Source organism: Podarcis cretensis (genome assembly GCF_951804945.1).
Source record: "Podarcis cretensis genome assembly, chromosome: 9".
Classification (NCBI taxonomy): Eukaryota; Metazoa; Chordata; class Lepidosauria; order Squamata; family Lacertidae; genus Podarcis; species Podarcis cretensis.
Genome location: NC_137178.1, coordinates 62,304,213 through 62,324,757, shown reverse-complemented (window position 1 = coordinate 62,324,757; position 20,545 = coordinate 62,304,213). Strand labels below are relative to the sequence as shown.

Genomic DNA, 20,545 nt, shown 5'->3' with positions numbered 1-20,545 from the left:
TAAGTGCAAACTTATCGATTACAAGGGGTTGAAAAATACCCACTTTCCTCTTTCACAAAGAGGTATGAACCTTGAAACGGGCATACCACAACCAAGAGGCGTTTATAACTGGCCACGTGGGTACAAAGCAAGCCTATCAGTTTTCCTAATACCGCAGGAGGCATCAGTAGGATACAGATTTTTATAACAAAATGAGTCAGGGTGCTTCTTCTTCTTTGGCGATTCCTCGTAGCCGAGTAAGATTGTCTTCTATGAACATGGTTTTAAGAGTGAGTCCATACGTGACTGTGGAGGCCAATTCTGGATCCACACATCCTTCCACAGTGGGGACATAGTTTCTGGGCAGGAGTTGATCACGGTGAGGGCTTGCCAAGCATGCCTTCCTCTTAGCACGTTTCTCCCTTTTGTCCTCAGTTCAAGCATCTTCAAAGTCCTTTGGTAAAGGCTGTTCTCCAGTTGGAGCTCCTGCAGGCAAGTGTTTCCCAGTTGTCGGTGTTTATACTACATTTTTAAAGATTTGACTTGAGAGAGTCTTTAAAACTCTTTTGTTGATCTCCAGCATTACGCTGTCCGTTTTTAAGTTCGGAATAGAGTACCGTATTTTTCGCACCATAGGACGCACTTTCCCCCTCCTAAATAGCAAGGGAAAATGTGTGTGCGTCCTATGGAGCGAATGCAGGGGGGAGGCAGGCGGGAAAAGCCCCCAAGAGCCGCACACAAGCTTTGTGCGCTCTTGCGGGCTTTTCCCCAGGAGGGAGAACGGACTGACTGGCCGCATCAGTCCCTTCTCCCTCCTTGGGGAAAAGCCCCCAAGAGCGGTGCCACCTTTAAAGGCTGCGCAGCTCCAGCGGGCTTTTCTACGAGGTGGGGGAATCCCCCCACCTCCCAGAGAAGCCAGGAGAAGCCGCGCAGCCCCTTTAAAGAGCATGCGGCTTCTGTGGGAGGTGGGGGAAGCTGCAGCAGATTCCCTCCTCCCAGGCTCCCTTTGAAGCGGCAGTGTGGGAGGGGAGCAGCTTACACTCGTGTAAGCAGCTCCTCTCCTATTTCCCTGCTTCAAAGCAATCATGGAGGAGGGAAGGAAAGGGACCATGGATCCTCCACTGCTTGCGGCTGCAGCAGATTCCCTCCTCCTGGGCTCCCTTTGAAGCAGCTCCCTTTGAAGCAGCTCCTCTCCCACTTTCCTGCTTCAAAGTGGAGGGAATCCACTGCAGTTGCGAGCAGAGGATCCATGGCTCCGCTTCCTTCCCTCGAAGCAGGGTGCGGGGGTGCAGGGGGGAAAGACGGCAGGAAATAGATGCCGGGCAGGAAGACACAACCACACTTTGACCACTGAAAGTCCACCCCAGCCTCCCCAGATTTCCACTGAGACGGCCAGGCTAATCTTGATGTCCATAAGTCTGGCTCAGCATTATTAACTGGACTTAGTTAAGCCATGGTTCCCCTTCCTACCCTCCTCTGAGGCTTGATTTAAAGCAGCAAAGCGGACAGGAGCCGCCCGCTTTGCTGCTTTAAATAGTTTAGTGCAACATTTTATTTAGAATATTTTTTTCCGTATTTTCCTCCTCTAAAAACTAGGTGCGCCCTATGGTCAGGTGCGCCCTATGGAGCGAAAAATACAGTAGTTGCATTGGAAGATGATAATCAGGCATCCAAACAACATGACCAGTCCAATGAAGTTGATGTTGAAGAATCATCGCTTCAACACTGGTGATCTTTGCTTCTTCCAGTACCCTGGCATTAGTTTGCCTGTCTTCCCAAGTGATGTGTACAATTTTTTGGAGACACCGTTGATGGAATCTTTTGAGGAGTTGGAGATGGCATTTATAAGTGGTCCACATTTCACAAGCATACAGTAAGGTTGGTAGTACAATAGATTTGTAAACAAGCATTTTGGTTTCCCTGCTTCGCCCCACCCCACAGCTTCCCTTCACGGCATATTCTCTACCCTAAAGTCACTTTTCCCTCAGCTAAGCTCTGATTCCAGGAGTTCCATGCTCAGTGCACAAACAGGAGCAGACAAACCAAAGGGACAGAAAGGATGGAGAATACTCTATGGTTTGTGTGTTCATGATTCTTGGGGTACCGTCTATAAGATTCCAGATAAGTAGGGAATTGTCACATCAGTCCCAAGCTGGAACGAACTTTGCAGGTCATTAGGTCATTTAACAGGTCATTTAGTCCAGTGTTGGGTCCCCAGATGTTGTTGGACTACAACTCCCATCATCCCCTGCAGTGGCGTAGCAAAGTCAGGTGGTACCTGGTGCGGAAAATTTATTGTCACCTCCCCGCCACATTGAAATTATTAAAAGAAGGAAAAATAAGATACTTACAGTTGCAACTCTTATTTGCTGGTTTATTTACTTAACATTGTGAGCATAAGCACTTAAAACCATTTTTCATGACGGAAATGTCTTATGAATGATTATTATTTTTTACTTTATTTCGCTATTTTGCAGCCTACTATTGATGTGGACTGCAGGAAGCTGAGGTGCTGTGTGAGTAGAACTGCAAAAAACAAGCACCAGTGTGGATATGCCCATAGCTGTCAACGTTTTCCTATTTTTAAGGGAAATTCCCTTATTCTGAATAGGATTCCTCACGAGAAAAGGGAAAAGTTGACAACTATGGATATGCCCACACTCTTGAAGAGCTTACCTAGAATACAAGAAGAGCCAGTGGCAGAGGAAGAGGGGTGCGGGGGGTGCAGTCCACCCCAAGTGTCATTACTGAGGGGGAAACAAAATGACAAAAATATGAGTTGTTAGGTTTTTGTTTTGTTTTTTAAAAAAGGCTCACAAAACTTTTTAGTTCAGTCAACAAATGTAATGAAACGCGGCTGGCACTGGGTGCCACACCACAGGAGCTGGCACTTACCATGGGGCCTGCAGTGTGCCCGAGCCACGTGACTCTCCTGGGGTGACGTGGTGGCTTGGGGGCCTGCAGGCTCCATGCTGCCTGAAATGGCTGCGTGGGACTTGCGTCTGCCCTCCTCCTCTCCCTCAGCAGCCCTACAGCTGAGGGGGAGGTGGCGGAGAGGCTCCACGCAGTGCGCCCCACTCCCATGTGGTGAAGAAATGAAACTATGCTGCCAGTTCTCACAGCAGACCAGGAGAAAGTAAGCAGCACATAAGCGGCACACAAAACGCTACCAAACCATTCTGCGTTCTAAATCTGATATTCATAATCCAAAAATTGAGAGAGCTATGTACAAGATCTTCTGTTTGTGGCTTCTGTAGTAGATCTTGTACATCTTGTATTGCTTCAGGTTATATACGCTTCAGGTTACAGACTCCGCTAACCCAGAAATAGTGCTTCAGGTTAAGAACTTTGCTTCAGGATGAGAACAGAAATTGGGCTCTGGCGGCACGGCAGCAGCAGGAGGCCCCATTAGTTAAAGTGGTGCTTCAGGTTAAGAACAGTTTCAGGTTAAGTACGGACCTCCAGAACAAATTAAGTACTTAACCTGAGGTACCACTGTACATATTTACCCACCAGCAGGCTCCTTTGCTAGTTCTATGTACAAACATTTGAAATGCACAATATCATTGCGTCCTGCCCTATCCCCACCCCAGTTGTGTGGCAGCTGAAATGTCTATGGGTGCTTCCAGCTGGGGTCCTTCCTCTCGGCTTCCCCACACGTTGCCTGCCCACACACCTGCCCACAACAGGACACCCGGGCTACGCCACCTGGGGCCTCTCGGCGGCCTGGTCTCCTTGCCCCCTGCGTGTCACTGGTACTCTTCTTCTGTTTATTTATTAAATTGATATACCGCCCTATATCTGGGGGTCTCAGGGCAGTTCACAGAATAAAATCAAGATATAAAACCACAAAATTAATAAATAATAATAATAATAATAATAATAATAATAATAATAATAATAAAAAACAACCCAATAGCCTCTCCCCCAGCCCAATAGGATTGAAGAGCAAGCTTAATACCAAAGAGCACACATTTAAGTCCGATAAGGTTCCTGTTTCATACAACTCGGGTTTGTGTGTGAGAGAGAAAATCAAGAGATATACATAGCTGCATGTAAATAGTTGTGAGAAACATTCTGTTTTGCAAGTTTTGTCACATAGCTTTAACAGTATAGTAGATCTTGGAAATACCAAAAGGAGGCTGGTTATTATTTTGCCAGTCATTCGTAAATACAGAGCAGTGTTTCGGAAAGACATTTTTCCTTCCTCCCTCCTCCCCTTGATAGTTTAGACATAGCAGCATATTCCACAGTGCAAACTTCTAACCTATTTGAAAACAAGAGAGCTCCCAGCAATGCTTTGACAGGCGCAATGGAGCAACGAAGGCTCCCCCTGCTGCCGAGAAAGGTAAGCTGCTCAATAGAGCTACCGGCTTTTTACTTTCAGTGCTGTTGGTTATTTTGGACAGGGAGGCTGGTGGTTTGCAGGTGTATTCTGCAATGTAGAATCACAGAATTGTAAGAGTTAGAAGGGACCCTGAGGATCATCAAGTCCAACCCCCTACAATGTAGGAATATGCAAATGTCCCATACGGGGATTGAACCTGCAACCTTGGCGCTATCAGCCCACGCTCTAACCAGCTGAGCTATCCAGACGTGTCAGTGGGACGCAGGTGGCACTGTGGTCTAAACCACTGAGCATCTTGGGCTTGCTGATCAGAAGGTCGGCGGTTTGAATCCCCATGACAGGGTGAGCTCCCGTTGCTCAGTCCCTGCTCCTGCCAACCTAGCAGTTCGAAAGCACACCAGTGCAAGTAGATAAATAGGTACTGCTGTGGCGGGAAGGTAAATGGCGTTTCCGTGCGCTCTGGTTTCCGTCACGGTGTTCGATTGCTCCAGAAGCATGTTCTGGAAAGCTGTCTGTGGACAAACGCCGGCTCCCTCAGTCTGAAAGTGAGATGAGCACCACAACCCCATAGTTACCTTTGACTGGACTTAAGTCCCAAACTCATCCTAAAGCTGTGTTTCCCAAACTTGGGTCTCCTGCTGTTGTTGGACTACAAAGCCCATCGCCCCTAGCTAGCGGGACCAACGGTCAAGGATGATGGGAGTTGTAGTCCAACAGATTGAGAAGCATTGTCCTAAAGTCTGAGCATTTAAAATCAGAAAGAGAAGTGGAGAAGCCACACATAGTCCATTTTCTTAACCATACAATGGAACTTATGTTGCTGGGTGGCAGGGATTAAGTATGTTGCATTAACACATTAGTTCCTTAGTTTAAACTTTTTCACTTTGAAAACTAAACAGGTTCCATCCTTGTCCCTCCGTCAGCTGCATAATGTTGATGAGCAGCCAGAACAATGCATGTTCTAAAATGCATTTGGCCACTAGAGGGTGAATGTGCACTATGCTCTCCCTGCGGATAACAATTTTTAAAAAGATGCACTCCTTTGGGATTTAATTTTGGGTACTTGCTGGATGGCGCCATTGAATAGGACAGTTTTGAAGCCTTATCTCAGTTTAGAAAACATGTGGATTCTGTCACTAATTGTCCCTAAGTGTTTTGTTTTGAAATGGGAAGCCGCTGGTAATCTCTGTCTTTCTAAATATACAGATAAATAAGGCAGATGCAGTTATTTATTTATTAGCACTTTATTTGGATGACACGAAGCTGTTTTATCTTGTCAGCTGCCTTTTTTTGTCCACGTAGCCCAGAAATGTGTGCTCTGGCGGGCAGCACTAACACAGGGTATGAGGCAGAGGCCTTTTAACTGGAAATGAAAAGAACTGCACCTTCAAAGCAAGTTCTCTGCCACTGAGCAATGGAATGGTTTAAAAAAAAGAAGAGAAAGAAAATCAGGGAAAAGAGGAAGAGTATGAATCTACCCCAGCCCAGAGAGAGGGTGATCTCTACTGGAGAAGCTTTACTGTGGCATTTGAAATCTTTATCTTCTCCTTTTTTATATATATTTTATTAATTTTCCGATATAAAATTAAAACAAACATTTTCAATATTATCACAGATACATAATTTTGACCTCCTTCAGCTCATCCGCGAATCTTCCGTTTTCTGATCTTTCCCCCTCAATTCTGAATTTAACATTGCCTTTTATTTTAAATAACCTACTCCCTCTGTTCCCTTTTTTACAATGTTTCTAATATTTATTTCTTCACAAAACTTCCTGTAAACCCTCAAACGTTATTTGTTCTTCACATATGCTTTTCATATAATTTACAAATTTACTCCAGTCCTCAGTAAACTTGCATATAAAAATAATTTATGATCTTTCCTATTTATTTCATTTCCAACCATTCCTAACAAAAAGGTCTCTGGTTTTTTAACAAATTATATTTCAACATTTTTTAAAATTCATTATATATCAATTCCCAGAAGGCTCTCACCTTTTTGCACTCCCATCACATATGGTAAAATGTTCCCTCTTTTTCTTTACATTTCCAACATTTATTACATACTTTATACATTTTTGCTAATTTCACTGGGGTAATATACCATCTATTTTCAGAAATCTTTATCTTCTCTAACACACACACAAAAATAGGGTGGCTATATTTTAAAAAGTAAAAACCAGGTTAGGTTTTTTTAAAACAAAACACCCAAAAACCTAAGATGCAGGACAAAGCGCTGTCTTTCAGAAATTCCCCCTGGATGTCAATTCTGCCTTTGAAAATCCCGTAATGTCCAGTGATATATGGCAGCCAAACACAAAAAGGTCCAGAAGTTGTCGTGCCGTACACACTAACCTTTTGAAGCACATTTGAGACACGTTCCTTCCCTCAAAAAATTCTGGGAGCTGTAGTTTCTCGAGAGTTGCTGGGAATTTAGCTCTGTGAGAGGTAAACTGCAGTGTCTACAATTCTTTGAGGTGCTTTGGATGTGCTTTAAAGGGATACTGAGTACACAGCCAGGGTAAGGCTGCAACAATACTATGCACCGTTACTTGGAACAAGGTCCACTGAACTTGGTGGACTGTGCTTCTGAGTAAACATCATTGTTAGGACCAACACAAAGGTCCTAATGGAGCCTAGCCTTCCAATGACCCCATAGGATCCTGTGTTGGATCTGTAAGCCGTTTTAGATGGGAGGTTTTAATTCAAAGTGATTTGGGTCCCATTGCCTCTGAACTCAGCTACACAGCTGCAACTAAAATGTTTTAAGTCTGTTGTAAAGTGCAATATACAAATGTGACACTAGATGGCGACAGTGAGCTACGGCAAATTCAATGTATTTTTCAAAACTTTTTAAAAGCATTTTCGCAGCCTTTGTTATGTGTGTAGACCCCAAGTCAATGGGACAAAATTCAATTGACATCCCTATGCTGTGGAATCAAAACCCCAATCTGCTTGGCTAGATTAATCCAATAACCCGATTTCTGCCGCTCGAACCTTATAAATGACAGCAGCTGCAAAATGCTTTCCATCACACCTCCCTTCACTTCCTTGGTGGGCCTTATTTTGTATTTTTGTCGTTGTTGTTCTGTCCATCCCATTTGAGAGGAAAACCCCATTCTGGATCGGAGAGGCAGGACTGTCTTGGCTAAAGTCCAACGGCTGCAAATGGTCTATGCTCCCAGTTTGTTTTGCTGCTGCACCGAACAGCTCTAGAGACACGCAAGTTGAATTATGTGTCAGATGAGGAATGAGGGGAAAAGCATGGAGTGATTTCCCTTTTCCCCGCAAGGCTGGTTCCAAGGCGCTGGCTAGCTCTTTTCAGCTGATGGGAGCTGATGAGAGGATTTGAGAATCCACCTTGCCGGCCGCAGGTGAGCAAAAGCCCCTCTTGGGCTTGTGGAGAGGCAGAGCAAGTCATGCGGCCGAGACAGGCAGCCGAGCAACCACGTCAGCAGAAAGGCGAACTTGGTAACAGGTTGATATTGCGGTTGCTAGAATCAAGGCTGCGAAAAGCCTGCCCAGAGCCTGCCCCACACCGGGGAGGCTGCCAAAACAAACAGAGCCTTGTGCAACGTATAACAGAGTGCCCTTGCACTTGATCTCTTTCTTTTGCAGAAATCAGTCTTCCTAGAAACTCCCTCATGGACTAGATCTCCTTCACCCTGGGACACTCTCAAAAAACAAGTTTAGTTGAATGAGGAACTCTGCTTAGGGAATGAAGCATGCTTGTCATTTTATTTGCCCTGCTTTCCTCTGTTAATCTTAAACTCTGTGTGTGTGTGTGTGTGTGTGTGTGTGTGTGTGTGTGTGTGTGTGTCTTGGGCTGCATGCACACATTTGCAGTCCATTTCAAGCATATACCCTGCTCCGAATCCTGGGAACTGTAGTTTGCCACACAGCAAGCTACAGTTCCCGGCACACGTAACAAGCTATCGTTCCCACAATAATTTGGTGGGGGGGTGAGTGTGTGTGTGTGACATGCTTTGAAAGTGTTCTAAATCTGTGGTGCGTATGCAATCTTGTGGTGGTAAAATCAAAAGCTTAAACGAAAGTGAAATGGTTATAATTTCCGAACATGTTCCTGTTTTAATGGAGCAGGGTGGGGGAATCTCAAAATCTGGTTAATAAAGCTATTGTGCAATAAGTAAGCAGAGCGAAGGTACTTTTATGCTCAGATTGGAACAGTAAAAGGGGAAAGGTAAAACAATACATAAGGTGTAACAATACATAACAATTGTTTAGTCGTTTAGTCGTGTCCGACTCTTTGTGACCCATGGACCAGAGCACGCCAGGCACTCCTGTCTTCCACTGCCTCCCGCAGTTTGGTCAAACTCATGCTGGTAGCTTCGAGAACACTGTTCAACCATCTCGTCCTCTGTCGTCTCCTTCTCCTTGTGCCCTCCATCTTTCCCAACATCAGGGTCTTTTCCAGCGAGTCTTCTCTTCTCATGAGGTGGCCAAAGTATTGGAGCCTCAGCTTCACGATCTGTCCTTCCAGTGAGCACTCAGGGCTGATTTCCTTAAGAATGGAATACATAACAATACATTGGGTAAATCAATACATAAGATTCCCCCCCCCCCCCGAGATTGTGGATTAGTCTGATCGGTTAAAGAGTCTATTTACTACATCAACTACCACATTAATGCAAGGACTCGTGGTGATGTACATAGTTCCCTCTCTTTCATTTTATCTTCACAACATCCCTGTGAGGGGGATTAGGCTGAGAATAAGCCAATGAGCTTTGCATCTGAGTGAGAATTTGAAACCTGGACTCTCTGGTCCGAGTCTGACACTCTTAATGGTTAGGGTTGAACCACAAAACTGGTTCTCAAGTTCTCAAGTTCCCAAATTATTATATTATGTAAAATGCATTTTAAGGGGGAGAACAGGTGAAGACAGCTGCCTAAGAGACTGGTAAGCTGTTGCCAGTCAGAGTAGGCACTACAGTGGTACCTCTGGTTACGACTTAATTCATTCTGGAGGTCTGTTCTTAACCTGAAACTGTTCTTAACCTGAAGCATCACTTTAGCTAATGGGGCCTCCCGCTGCCGCTGTGCCGCCGCCGCCGCACAATTTCTGTTCTCATCCTGAAGCAAAGTTCTTAACCCGAGGTACTATTTCTGGGTTAGCGGAGTCTGTAACCTGAAGCGTATGTAACCTGAAGCATGTGTAACCCGAGGTACCATTGTACTGAACTACGTGAACCACTGCCTAGTCTCAGTATAACTTCAGGCAGTTTCATATCTTCTTTGGTGATCACTCATAGCTGACTAAGATTGTCTTCCATGAACACAGTTTTAACAGTGTGTCTATGAGTGACTGTGGAGGCCAATTCTGGATCCACACATCCTTCCACAGTGGGGACATTGGTTTCTGGGCAGGAGTTGATCACGGTGAGGGTTTGCCAAGTGTACTTTCCTCTTAGCACGTTTCTCCCTTTTGTCTTGAGTTTGAGTATCTTCATAGCCCATGACACCTTTGGTAAAGGCTGTTCTCCAGTTGGAGCACTCGCAGGCCAGTGTTTCTGAGTTGGCGGTGTTTATCCTACATTTTTAAGATTTGCCTTGAGAGAGTCTTTAAAACTCTTTTGTTGACCACCAGCATTACACTGTCCATTTTTAAGTTCAGAATAGAGTAGTTGCTTTGGAAGACGATAATCAGGCATCCGAACAACATGACTAGTCCAACGAAGTGGATGTTGAAGAATCATCGCTTCGACACTGGGGATCTTTGCTTCTTTCAGTACACGGGCATTAGTTGGCCTGTCTTCCCAAGTGATGTGTAAACTTTTTCAGAGACACCGTTGATGGAATAGAATCTCATATCTATCTATCTATCTATCTATCTATCTATCTATCTATCTATCTATCATCTATCTATCATCTATCATCTAAAATGAATGCTAATCCATTGTGAGATTTAGAAACTAGAAATCTTTCTCACATACAAAAGCCACAGTCCATCACACGGTTAAGCACAAGCCAGCCCATTAAGTTTGATGGGTTTAAGTGCTGGATCGTGGCCATGAGAGATTAACAAAAACAGCCTTGTCAGACTTTTATCACCAGCTTGCTCTGGGAGCGCTTCCAGCTTTTCATACGTCGACTTTTTCTCCCGAAGCTACATCTCCTTAAGAGCAATTTTATCTATAGTGTGCAAATTACTTAATTGCATGCTATTAAAATAAGAGATTTCAGTTCGAGTACAAAGCTCCAAGGTTCAAAGTTGTAGGTGGTTGGTTTTTGTGTGTGTGTGTGTGAAAGAAATTAGGTGAAAATCTTATCGGCTATCTGTAGGACAGTTTGAAGTTTCGTTTCACTCTGCCTCATGAAAGCTCAACAGATTCTGTGTTGTGCAACAAAGAATCTAGGTTTCATATTTTAGGAACTACAAGTAACATTCGTTCTCTTAATACTGGCTGGGATCCAGCATTCCCCCCCTTGGATCCCCGCAATGCTATATCAAAAGCTGCTTTTAAAGTTTCCTCACCCAGATCATAGACTTTGGGAAGGCAACACAAGGGCTATGGGGTGTGTGCAATGTTGTCAATGGCTGCCAAAAAAAGGCCTCGAGGGCCGCATGTGGCCCTTGGGCCACACATTAAACAACCCTGCTTTATAGCATGAAGCCATCCCTGAAATTTTGATTGCGGAAGTCCTGCTCAAATGTGCGTGTTTCCCCAATAGAATTAACAAGGGTTCCTTAGTGCCAGGAGAGTCTGATCTCTGAAAGTTTTGGGAAGGGGCTGTTACTGATCTTACTGGGTTCCACCAGGAAGTTTGGCTGGCAGGAAGCTGTGCCACTCTGCATGGGCACATTGCTTTGAACGTCTTGAGAGCGACTCAGTGCCACGTGAGATGATGGCGTTGCTCCCAAAACGTTCCAGGAAGTGCAACTGAGAGGCCTGTGAGCAGCACAGCATTTTTGTTAAGTTAGATAAGCAGAGAAGAAATGGGAAACCTTTGTCTACCTTGGAAGATTCATAAAGGTAAATCGGCAGCTGCCTCCTTAAGATTTCAGAAAGAAATTGCTCCCCAACCCCTCCTGTGGTCTTTCAGGAGAGTTTTGTTTTGTAGGGGTGCCAGGTAAAAACCAGGGCACCCCAGAAGTTGTTGAGCAAAAGCTACAAGAATTTTTAATTCTGGAGCTGTTTTAGGCATTTTCGGCACGATTTAACCCCCGTTGCCAGTTTTCCGGGACATTTGCCTGATTTCCGAGAAATACAGTGGTACCTCAGGTTAAGTACTTAATTCATTCCGGAGGTCCGAACTTAACCTGAAACTGTTCTTAACCTGAAGCACCACTTTGGCTAATGGGGCCTCCTGCTGCTCCCAAGCCGCCGGAGCCCGATTTCTGTTCTCATCCTGAAGCAAAGTTCTTAACCTGAAGCACTATTTCTGGGTTAGCGGAGTCTGTAACCTGAAGTATATGTAATCCGAGGTACCACTGTAATCCAGGACGCTATTTTGGGGAGAGAATTCCAGGTCATGTCCTGGACAATCAGGACATATGACAGCCCGAGTCTGTAGCAGTTGGAAGGAATGGAATTAGGATTTTTGATTTGCTGCTTGGACAACCACTTTGCTACATCCATTGCTCAATCCAGGTTGGAATAAAAAGCGTTTGGACCACATGTTAATTACCCACAAAACTGTCCAGATATCCAAATTATCATGCAATCGTGATGATTTGTGCTCATGATGCTATCAGGGTGGTTATACACAATCCCACTTTCCAGACTGTTTCCGCTCTCAAAAGTTTTGTGCCAGAGGTATCGTTGCCCATTCGTCCAGACCTTTTGCTTCTCCAGCTGATCATGAGAACTCTAAACCGGGGAAGACGAATGAATGAATGAAAGGAAAGCAAGAGTGATGGAGAGCTGGACTTTCTAGATTTCCCTTAAATCCAAGCTCAGCCATGAAGCTTATTGTATGGCTGTGGGTGGGTCAGCATCTCCTTTGGACCCAGAGGTTCTTGCGAAGTTAATCCAGTATCACCCTAAGTTTGGAGGATGGAACGGATGCAAATGTGATAAATAAGATCGCTCCCTTCGGTTAGCAGTTCTGGGGCTCGCTTTTCATCTGACCTGGGACAATACTGTAGGGGCACAGAATCTACTGTAGACTGGATGAAATAATGTACCGTAATCATTTAATAACCCTTTTCCAGCCATGGCCTTTGCTCAGTGAGGCAGTAAACACTGAAACAAAAAACATACTACCTATCTAACCAATTGTTTTAACCAGATATGTTAATGCATTGCCCTAAGTATGTAGGACATACTTTTAGGTGATCAATGGGACGAAGGTGGCACTGTGGTCTAAACCACTGAGCCCCTTGGGCTTGCCAATTGGAAGGTCAGCGGTTCGAATCCCCATGACGGGGTGAGCTCCTATTGCTCTGCCCCAGCTCCTGCCAATCTAGCAGTTCGAAAGCCCGCCAGTGCAAGTAGATAAATAGCTACCACTGCAGCAGGAAGGTAAATGGTGTTTCCGTGTGCTCTGTCTTCCCTTACGGCGTTCTGTTGTGCCAGAAGTGGTTTAGTCATGCTGACCACATGACCCGGAAAGTTATCTGTCGACAAACGCCGGCTCCCTTGGCCTGAAAGCAAGATGAGCGCCGCAACACCATAGTCGCCTTTGACCGGACTTAACCATCCAGGGGTCCTTTACCTTTACCTTTTTACCTTTAACCAGATATGTTAATAAATTGCCCAAATGCACTGCCCTAAGTCTGTGTAGGGCATACTTATATGTGATCAGTGGGGCTTACCTTTAGAAAAGTGTGTATTACAGTGTGCCCATTGATTCTGCAATTGATTGTAGTATATGAATTGGCCTTAAACCTTCCGTCTCATTCTTACAGAAAGGGAAGCTGTTTCTCATTCCTTTTACACCAAGTTGCACCCAGAGATTTGTGGTCTCGCATGCAGTCAAGCCGTGGAATCTTTAGACTTTGGACTCTTTGGGCAATTTATCTGTGTTTCCTCTATTAAGGTTGTACTTTGTAATCAGTCTTAGGTCTCTGATGCCTCGCATCTGGGAAGGTAGCCTGGTGCCCCGGGGTGGCTGAACTACCGTAGATGTTCCTTTCAAAAAGCAAATTCAGGGACACATTGACAAACTGGCCTGAGCCCCACCCAGACCTCTTCCAGAGTCTTAGACGGTGGCACAAGGAAGCAATGAGCTACTAAATCCTTACCAATATAGGTAATATGAGCAGTCTGAATTGTACCAGTGTGGTAAAAGGACTAGCTCTCCAAACATTTGGTTGATAATCAACACTTTTAGAAAAGGAGGAATGCAGCAGCCTGCCTGCTGCTGATGTCGAGCCCCAATGTGTCGATTGGAAAGTGGCAGGACCGGGAATCTGGTGGAGGCAAGATGTTAAATACAGTCAGACCTTGGTTGTTGAATGCCTTGGCTCTCAGACATTTTGGCTCCCAAATGCCACAAACCCGGAAGTGAGTATTCCGGTTTGCGAACGTTTTTTGGAAGCCAAATGTCTGATGTGGCTTCTGTGGCTTCCAATTGGCTGCAGGAAGCTCCTGCAGCCAATCGGAAGCTGCGACTTGGTTTTCGAACCGTTCCAGAAGTTGAACGGACTCCCGGAACGGATTAAGTTTGACAACCAAGGTACCACTGTACTAGAGTTTCTGAATCCAGATAGGTTTTTCAGTCTGCCATAGTCACCCCATTTACCTGAAAGTGAGCAGCATCAATTCTCCCTTAGCTTTGTTTAGATTTGGCCTTTGTATATTTGGATAGTCCTACCTGGAAAATGGGCTTGGCGAGGTGGGAAATTTCATAGAATCATAGCGTTGGAAGGGACCCTGAGGATCATCAAGTCCACCAACCTGCAGTGCAGGGATATGTAGCAGTGTAGGGATATGCAACTGTCCCATATGGGGCTAAAACTTGCAACCCTGGTGCTATCAGCACCATGCTCTAACCAACGGAGCTACACTGGAAGTTGTCATTTGGTGAGATTGCTGAAAATGTCTGCTGGAGGTCTCTGAACTACAATTCCCAGAGGTCTGATTGCTACGTCAGTCTGTATGTGGCACGACCTTTGCTAGGGACGTGGGTGGCGCTGTGGTCTAAACCACTGAGCCTCTTGGGCTTGCCGATCAGAAGGTCAGCGGTTCAAATCCCCACAAAGCAGCGGGCTCCCATTGCTCTGCCCCAGTTCCTGCAAACCTAGCAGTTCGAAATCACGCCAGTGCAAGTAGATAAATAGGTACCGCTGTGGCGGGAAGGTGAACAGCGTTTTTGTGTGCTCTGGTTTCCATCACAGTGTCCCGTTGCGCCAGAAGTGGTTTAGTCATGCTGGCCACATGACCCAGAAAGCTTTCTGTGGACAAACGCCGGCTCCCTTGGCCTGAAAGCGAGATGAGCGCCGCAACCCCAGAGTCGCCTTTGACTGGACTTAACCATCCAGGGGTCCTTTACCTTTAATCACGACCTTTGATGTGATTAAACTGCTCCCTGGTTTTCTGTTAAGCTGACTTGGCTTCCATGCTAGTTGCGTGTTACGCTCCTTGGGTATCGAGAATGAAATTAATGGCTCTACAAAGCTGCCCTTTGTTACTTTTATTTACTAAATCGTCCCCTTGTGGGTTTTTCCAGTTTCCTCCACACCATATTATTTCTTTCTGGTTTCATTAATACAAACACCTTTTAATGTGCTTTTAATTTCGTTCATTCACTCTGTGTCTCTTGCATTCCTCTGCCTTGACTGTCAGTGACTTGTGTATGAAGAAGAGACTTGTTTTTCTGGGCACAAGAATAACTGAGGCTGAGATTAGTGAGCATCAGGAATCAATTTGGGAACACTTGATCAAATATTGAGGAACAGGCCTGTGGAATTATAAGTCTATTTTGGAGGGATGTGTTAGGGCATTCTACAGTTTTCCCCACAAAGTATCTCAACCCTTTAAACCATTTCATCCATTGTAGAGAAAATTATTAAATCCTGGTTCTAGGGGCATTTAAGACCTCAGGCTGGGCTCTCTCTCTCTCTTTCTGCTCCAGTTATTCACACCTAGATACTATCTTAGACATTACACTCAGGGCACATCAGGATGAGCTGCTTTTTGAACATTCATCCTCCTGATTTGCTTGCAGGAAGATTAGACGACATTTGCTGTTTAATTGGCATTCATTCTGATTTGTTTGTGGGGAGGTTCGATGGGTTTAAATCTTAACACTTTTATTCTTTCTCTTCTGTAAAGCGGATGACAATGACTGTTATGTAGTGAAGTTTCACCCTGGGCCAGCAGGGGGATACTGTATATAGTTGTCACTCAGGTCTGTAGATAGTTTTCCCTCAGGTCCACGTCAGTTATTTTAGGCGGGAACTCGGGGCTGTTGTTGTTACAATGTTGACAGCCGGCTGCCTATAAAAGCAGGCCGGCTGAGCTGTTTGCAGGCAGTTCTATTCCAGCTTACAAAAATAAAGAGCTACTTGGAGAAATCGCTGTGTTGTCTGCTATGTCAACCCACAACTTAACAATGACAATTCCACCTCGTGTGAAAAGTGCTATATAAATCAAGTGATGGATTATCCTGTACCCTGCCACCCCACCTTTCAGTAACACCTTGACCGTGATACCACCCTTGCTTGACATTCTTTGGCACCAAAAAAAAAAGAGAGAAAAAGTTGTTAGCTTATTTAGAATTTTCCCTCCCAAGATTAGTTGGAAATTCAGGAGATAATGTAGCTGAGATGGAATTTTTAATTTCTGCTGAATAATAATGCAGCAAAAAGCACACCCTGGAACAAAGTTGCCATCAGAATGACACACTCAGAGGAAGGGGACTTCCTAGCTTTTTCCTTCATTCCATCAAGTTTAAAGTGAGATTGCCCTGTAATGTAGGGTAAGCTGAAAGACACTGTTTCACCAAAGATCACCCAGTGAGCTTTATGAAATCCTAGTAAGCAATAGCACTATCCCCCCTCCCACCCACCCCAAACCCCTTTCAGAGAAACGTTAAGACATCAAGCTTTAATAATAATAATAATAATAATAATAATAATAATAATAATTTATTTATACCTCGCCCATCTGGCTGGGCTTCACCAGCCACTCTGGGCGGGCGGCTTCCAAAAAAATATTAAAATACTGTAATGCATCAAACATTAAAAGCTTTCCTTTATTAACTATGAACCCCAAAATTTGGGATCACTTCCAAACTGGTGCTAAAGTTTTGTACTTGTTTTGTGCTGTGAACCCTGAATCTTGTACCTTCCCCGAACCCGAGTAATTGACACATCAAACCAGGATGAGATTCTTAGGTGTTAACTACAAACCCCAGTTTGATAAATCAATTGCTCAGTTTTGAGGGGCAGCACTACAAAATGTGGAGTTTGTGCTACAAATCAATACAAAATGAGCACAAAACTTTGGCACCAGTTTGGAGGGGAATCTCAAATTTCAGAGTTTACAGACCCTCCAATTGTCCCTATTTTCCAGGGACATCCCGAAATTAGAGAAGCCATCCCAGTTTCTGATTTGATGCCGGAATGTCCCACTTTTCCTTAGGATGTCTCTCTTGTCATTGGAGAAATTTTGGAGGGTATAGAGTTATCCGACCCCCAAGCTGTCTGAAGGCAATCCTGTATAGGGAAGGGGTTTTTTTTTTATGTTCAATGTTTTTCTGTGTTTTTATATATCTTGGAAGCTGCCCAGAGTGGCTGGGGCAACCCAATAAGATGTGTGGGGTATAAATAGTAAAATTATCGTTATGGAATGGGACGTCCCTATCTTCATCTGAAAAATGTTGGAGGGTATGAGTTCATGGTTAATAAAGCTGAGAGACCAGGGTTCAAATACCTGCCAAGCTCATTGGGATTTAAATCCTGATCTCTGAAAGTTTTGGGAGGGGACTGTTACTGATCTTACTGGATCCCACCAGGAAGTTTGGCTGGCAGGAAGCTGTGCCACTCTGCGTGGTCACAGTGCTTTGAACGTCTTGAGAGCGACTCACTGCCATGTGAGATGATGGCGTTGCTTCCCAAATGTTCCAGGAAGTGCAACTGAGAGGCCTGTGAGCAGCGTAGCATTTTTGTTAAGTTAGATAAGCAGAGAAGAAATGGGAAACCTTTGTCTACCTTGGAAGATTCATAAAGGTAAATCGGCAGCTGCCTCCTTAAGATTTCAGAAAGAAATTGCTCCCCAACCCCTCCTGTGGTCTTTCAGGAGAGTTTTGTTTTGTAGGGGTGCCATATTTCAAAAAGTAAAAACCAGGACACCCCAAAGGTTGTTGAGTTTTTTAAAGACAAACCTCAAAGTTGCTGAGCTTTCTTCCGAAAATTTTTGAGTTTTGTAGTTGTTTTAGGCATTTTCGGCAAGATTGAACCCCCATTGCCGGTTTTCCAGGACATTTGTCTGATGTTCAAAAAATAATCCAGGATGTCATTTTCAGGGGAGAATTCCAGGACATGTCATGGACAATCAGGATGTATGGCAACCTGAATCTATAGCAGTGGGAAGGAATGGAATTAGGATTTCTGATCTGCTGCTTGGACAACCAATTTGCTACATGCATCACTCAATCCAGGTTGGAATTAAAAGTGTTTGGACCACACGTTAATTAACCACAAAACTGTCCAGATACCCTTGTTATTGTGCATTCATTATGATTTGTGCTCATGATGGTATTAAGACTCCCAAATAGTTGAGTTTTGTTTTATAACAAAAACGCCAAAAAACCCACAATTTTTCGATAGACTTACCAAAGATCCAGGACAACGTGCCACATTCCACCTTTGAAATCCTGGTGACATCCAGGAAATTCTGGCCTTATGTTTTGTGTCCCACCCATCAAATGAATGGCCAAAACATACCGTTTCAGAGCAATCTCTGTCCAAAGCTCTACCATGCCTGGGCCCAGCCCTGGACCAAACGTAAAGCAAACAACAGGTTATCGTGACAAACAGGGCGGCTTTGATTAGCTGTCACACAGCCTTTTTAACAACACCCTGTAAAGCAAAGGGATTGGGGAAGGGGGGGGGTAGGGCAAGCGCTCCAGCAAGACAAAAGGTAGCTGGATTCCGGTAATTTGGTGTCAGTGCTTTACCAAAAAACAAAACACTGCGGTGGTATTTGCTAAGCTTTGCAATTCCAGAGAATTGTGCAATTATGCAACTCCCAAGGAGGAAATGAATCCAGGGTAACTAAGCCTCGGTGGAGACATGTGAGACTCTGACTCCACAAGCAAGTCTTCCTTTTCACCATGCACCATTATAATGGAAGAAAGGCTGGATATGCAAGAGTGGATAGATAAATAACCATGATTTATGTCTTTATAATTACCCAGAGGCATACGTCCCCCTTCCCCCCGCTTTTGTACTCTTGGTTATCTTCCTTCTCTCCAAAATCAGGTGTGATAACTGCTGGTGTAACCCACAGTCCACACCAGTAACCCACAGTAAGCCACAGTCCACACCACGTCTTTCAAGAATGTGGCTTTCCCCCCAAAGAATCCTGGGAACGGAACTCTAAGGATGCTGGGAATTCTAGCTCTGTGAGGTGTGAACTACAATTCCCAGGACTCTTTGGGGGGGGGAAGCCTCGTGCTTGAAAGGTATGGTGCGGACACTGGTGGAATCTACTCACATATAAAAAAACGCTTCAAAAATACGTTTTTTAAAAAAAAGTTTTTAAAAATGCATGGAATTTTGCATAGCTCGCCAGCGCCATGTAGTGTCACACCTGTATATTGCACTTTACAATGCATTTAAAGCATTTTATTTGCAGCTGTGTAGATGAGCCCACTGCCCCATCTCCAGCGTTGAAATAAGATCCAACTCTTGATCCGGTCAGCGTACAGAAGGAGGGTGGGCACCAACTTTTGCCTCAGGCAGCAAAATATACTGAGTGGGTGAATTATGCTGGATTGGCCTTCACCTTTCCTGAGATTCAGGGATGGGGAGAGGGCAGAGGAAGGAGAAAGCCAGCCCTGCATATTCCTTCCTCTCTGCCACCATTGCATGCACAAACATGGAGCCACCCACACTATCCATGTATTCCTGTCCTAAAGACATAGAATCATAGAATTGTCTAGTAAGAAGGGGCCACAAGAGCCATCTAGTTCAACCCCCTGTAATGCAAGAATCTCTTGCCCGATGTGGGATTCGAACCCACAACCCTCAGATTAAGAGTCTCACGCTTTACCAACTGAGCTGTCTCAGCTGACTTATAGAGATCAGGGGTGTTGTCATATGTGGTCCATGCATGTAATGGCTCCATTCCATCTACAGAAAACTGCCCATGACACATCAACCTGGGAAAAAACAAATAACTTCGTATGTATCAAAAAAGGAATTTTGCCTCAGAGGCAGGGCTAGAAAATTAAATGTGGAATTTAAAATAATTGGTTCCCACTAAGCAGGTTTAAAAAACAAAACCAAACCCAAAATGATCTTAAACTTCTTTGTTTGGGATCAAACCACCAAATGCGTAGTAGTTTAAAAGCCACATATATGGTTGTTGTTTTTCTAAACACACCTTCCTTTGTGGGAAAAAGTGATTATAAGTCTCAGTTTCTTTCCCCACAGACCACATGATCCGAGCTACTTGCGAAATGTTGGAAAACGAGTTTGAGATGGACTAAGTGCCAACTACCGACTGTTTCCTCCTTCTCTGTGTACTAGCTACAAGGACAAAACAGCGTAACAAGGAAGTTTGTGTTCCTTGGGAGGTGGATTTGACCGAAAGGAGAGAGAGTTAAAAGCAGCGTCTCCTGTTAAATAAAATCCTCTTTAGAAAACCTCCCATTCCTTTTGCAAATCCCAACCACAAAGGCAATGGCATTGAGCACAAAAAAGGACCCTCAGAGATGTAAACAGAGAAGCTGGGTCGAGAGCACGTTGGGTTAAAACTCCCACCAATCTTTTCAAAATAAATTAACTGTTCAGTGTGGCTTAGATGCTGGTCATTGATCTTCCCACTTTTGTGTGTAATCCTTTTAACCGATGCTCCCACCAGTCCTAGCCAGCATGCCCAATGGCAAAGTAGGATGGGATTTGGAGTCCGATGACAGCTGAGAACACCATGTTGGATGTTGCAAATGTATAGACCAGGTTCTTTGCGTCCCATCAGAATCTCCTCTGTCCCCTGTGCCAGAGGACAAGGAGGGACTTAAAGCAACAGGAGCTGTGGGAGTTGCAGCACAGTAGTCTCTGGTGGCTTACGGGGCCTTGTGTTGGACA

At 44.6% G+C, this 20,545-nt stretch overlaps 1 long non-coding RNA gene across 1 annotated transcript; it reads left to right on the top strand.

Moving 5' to 3' along the window:
• The first annotated feature begins 3,904 nt into the window (after positions 1 to 3,904).
• LOC307223683 lies at positions 3,905 to 20,255 on the top strand. The gene is made up of 2 exons (XR_013842193.1): positions 3,905 to 4,327; positions 19,892 to 20,255. It is a non-coding gene; the product is annotated as an uncharacterized lncRNA (long non-coding RNA).
• Positions 20,256 to 20,545: the final 290 nt, after the last annotated feature.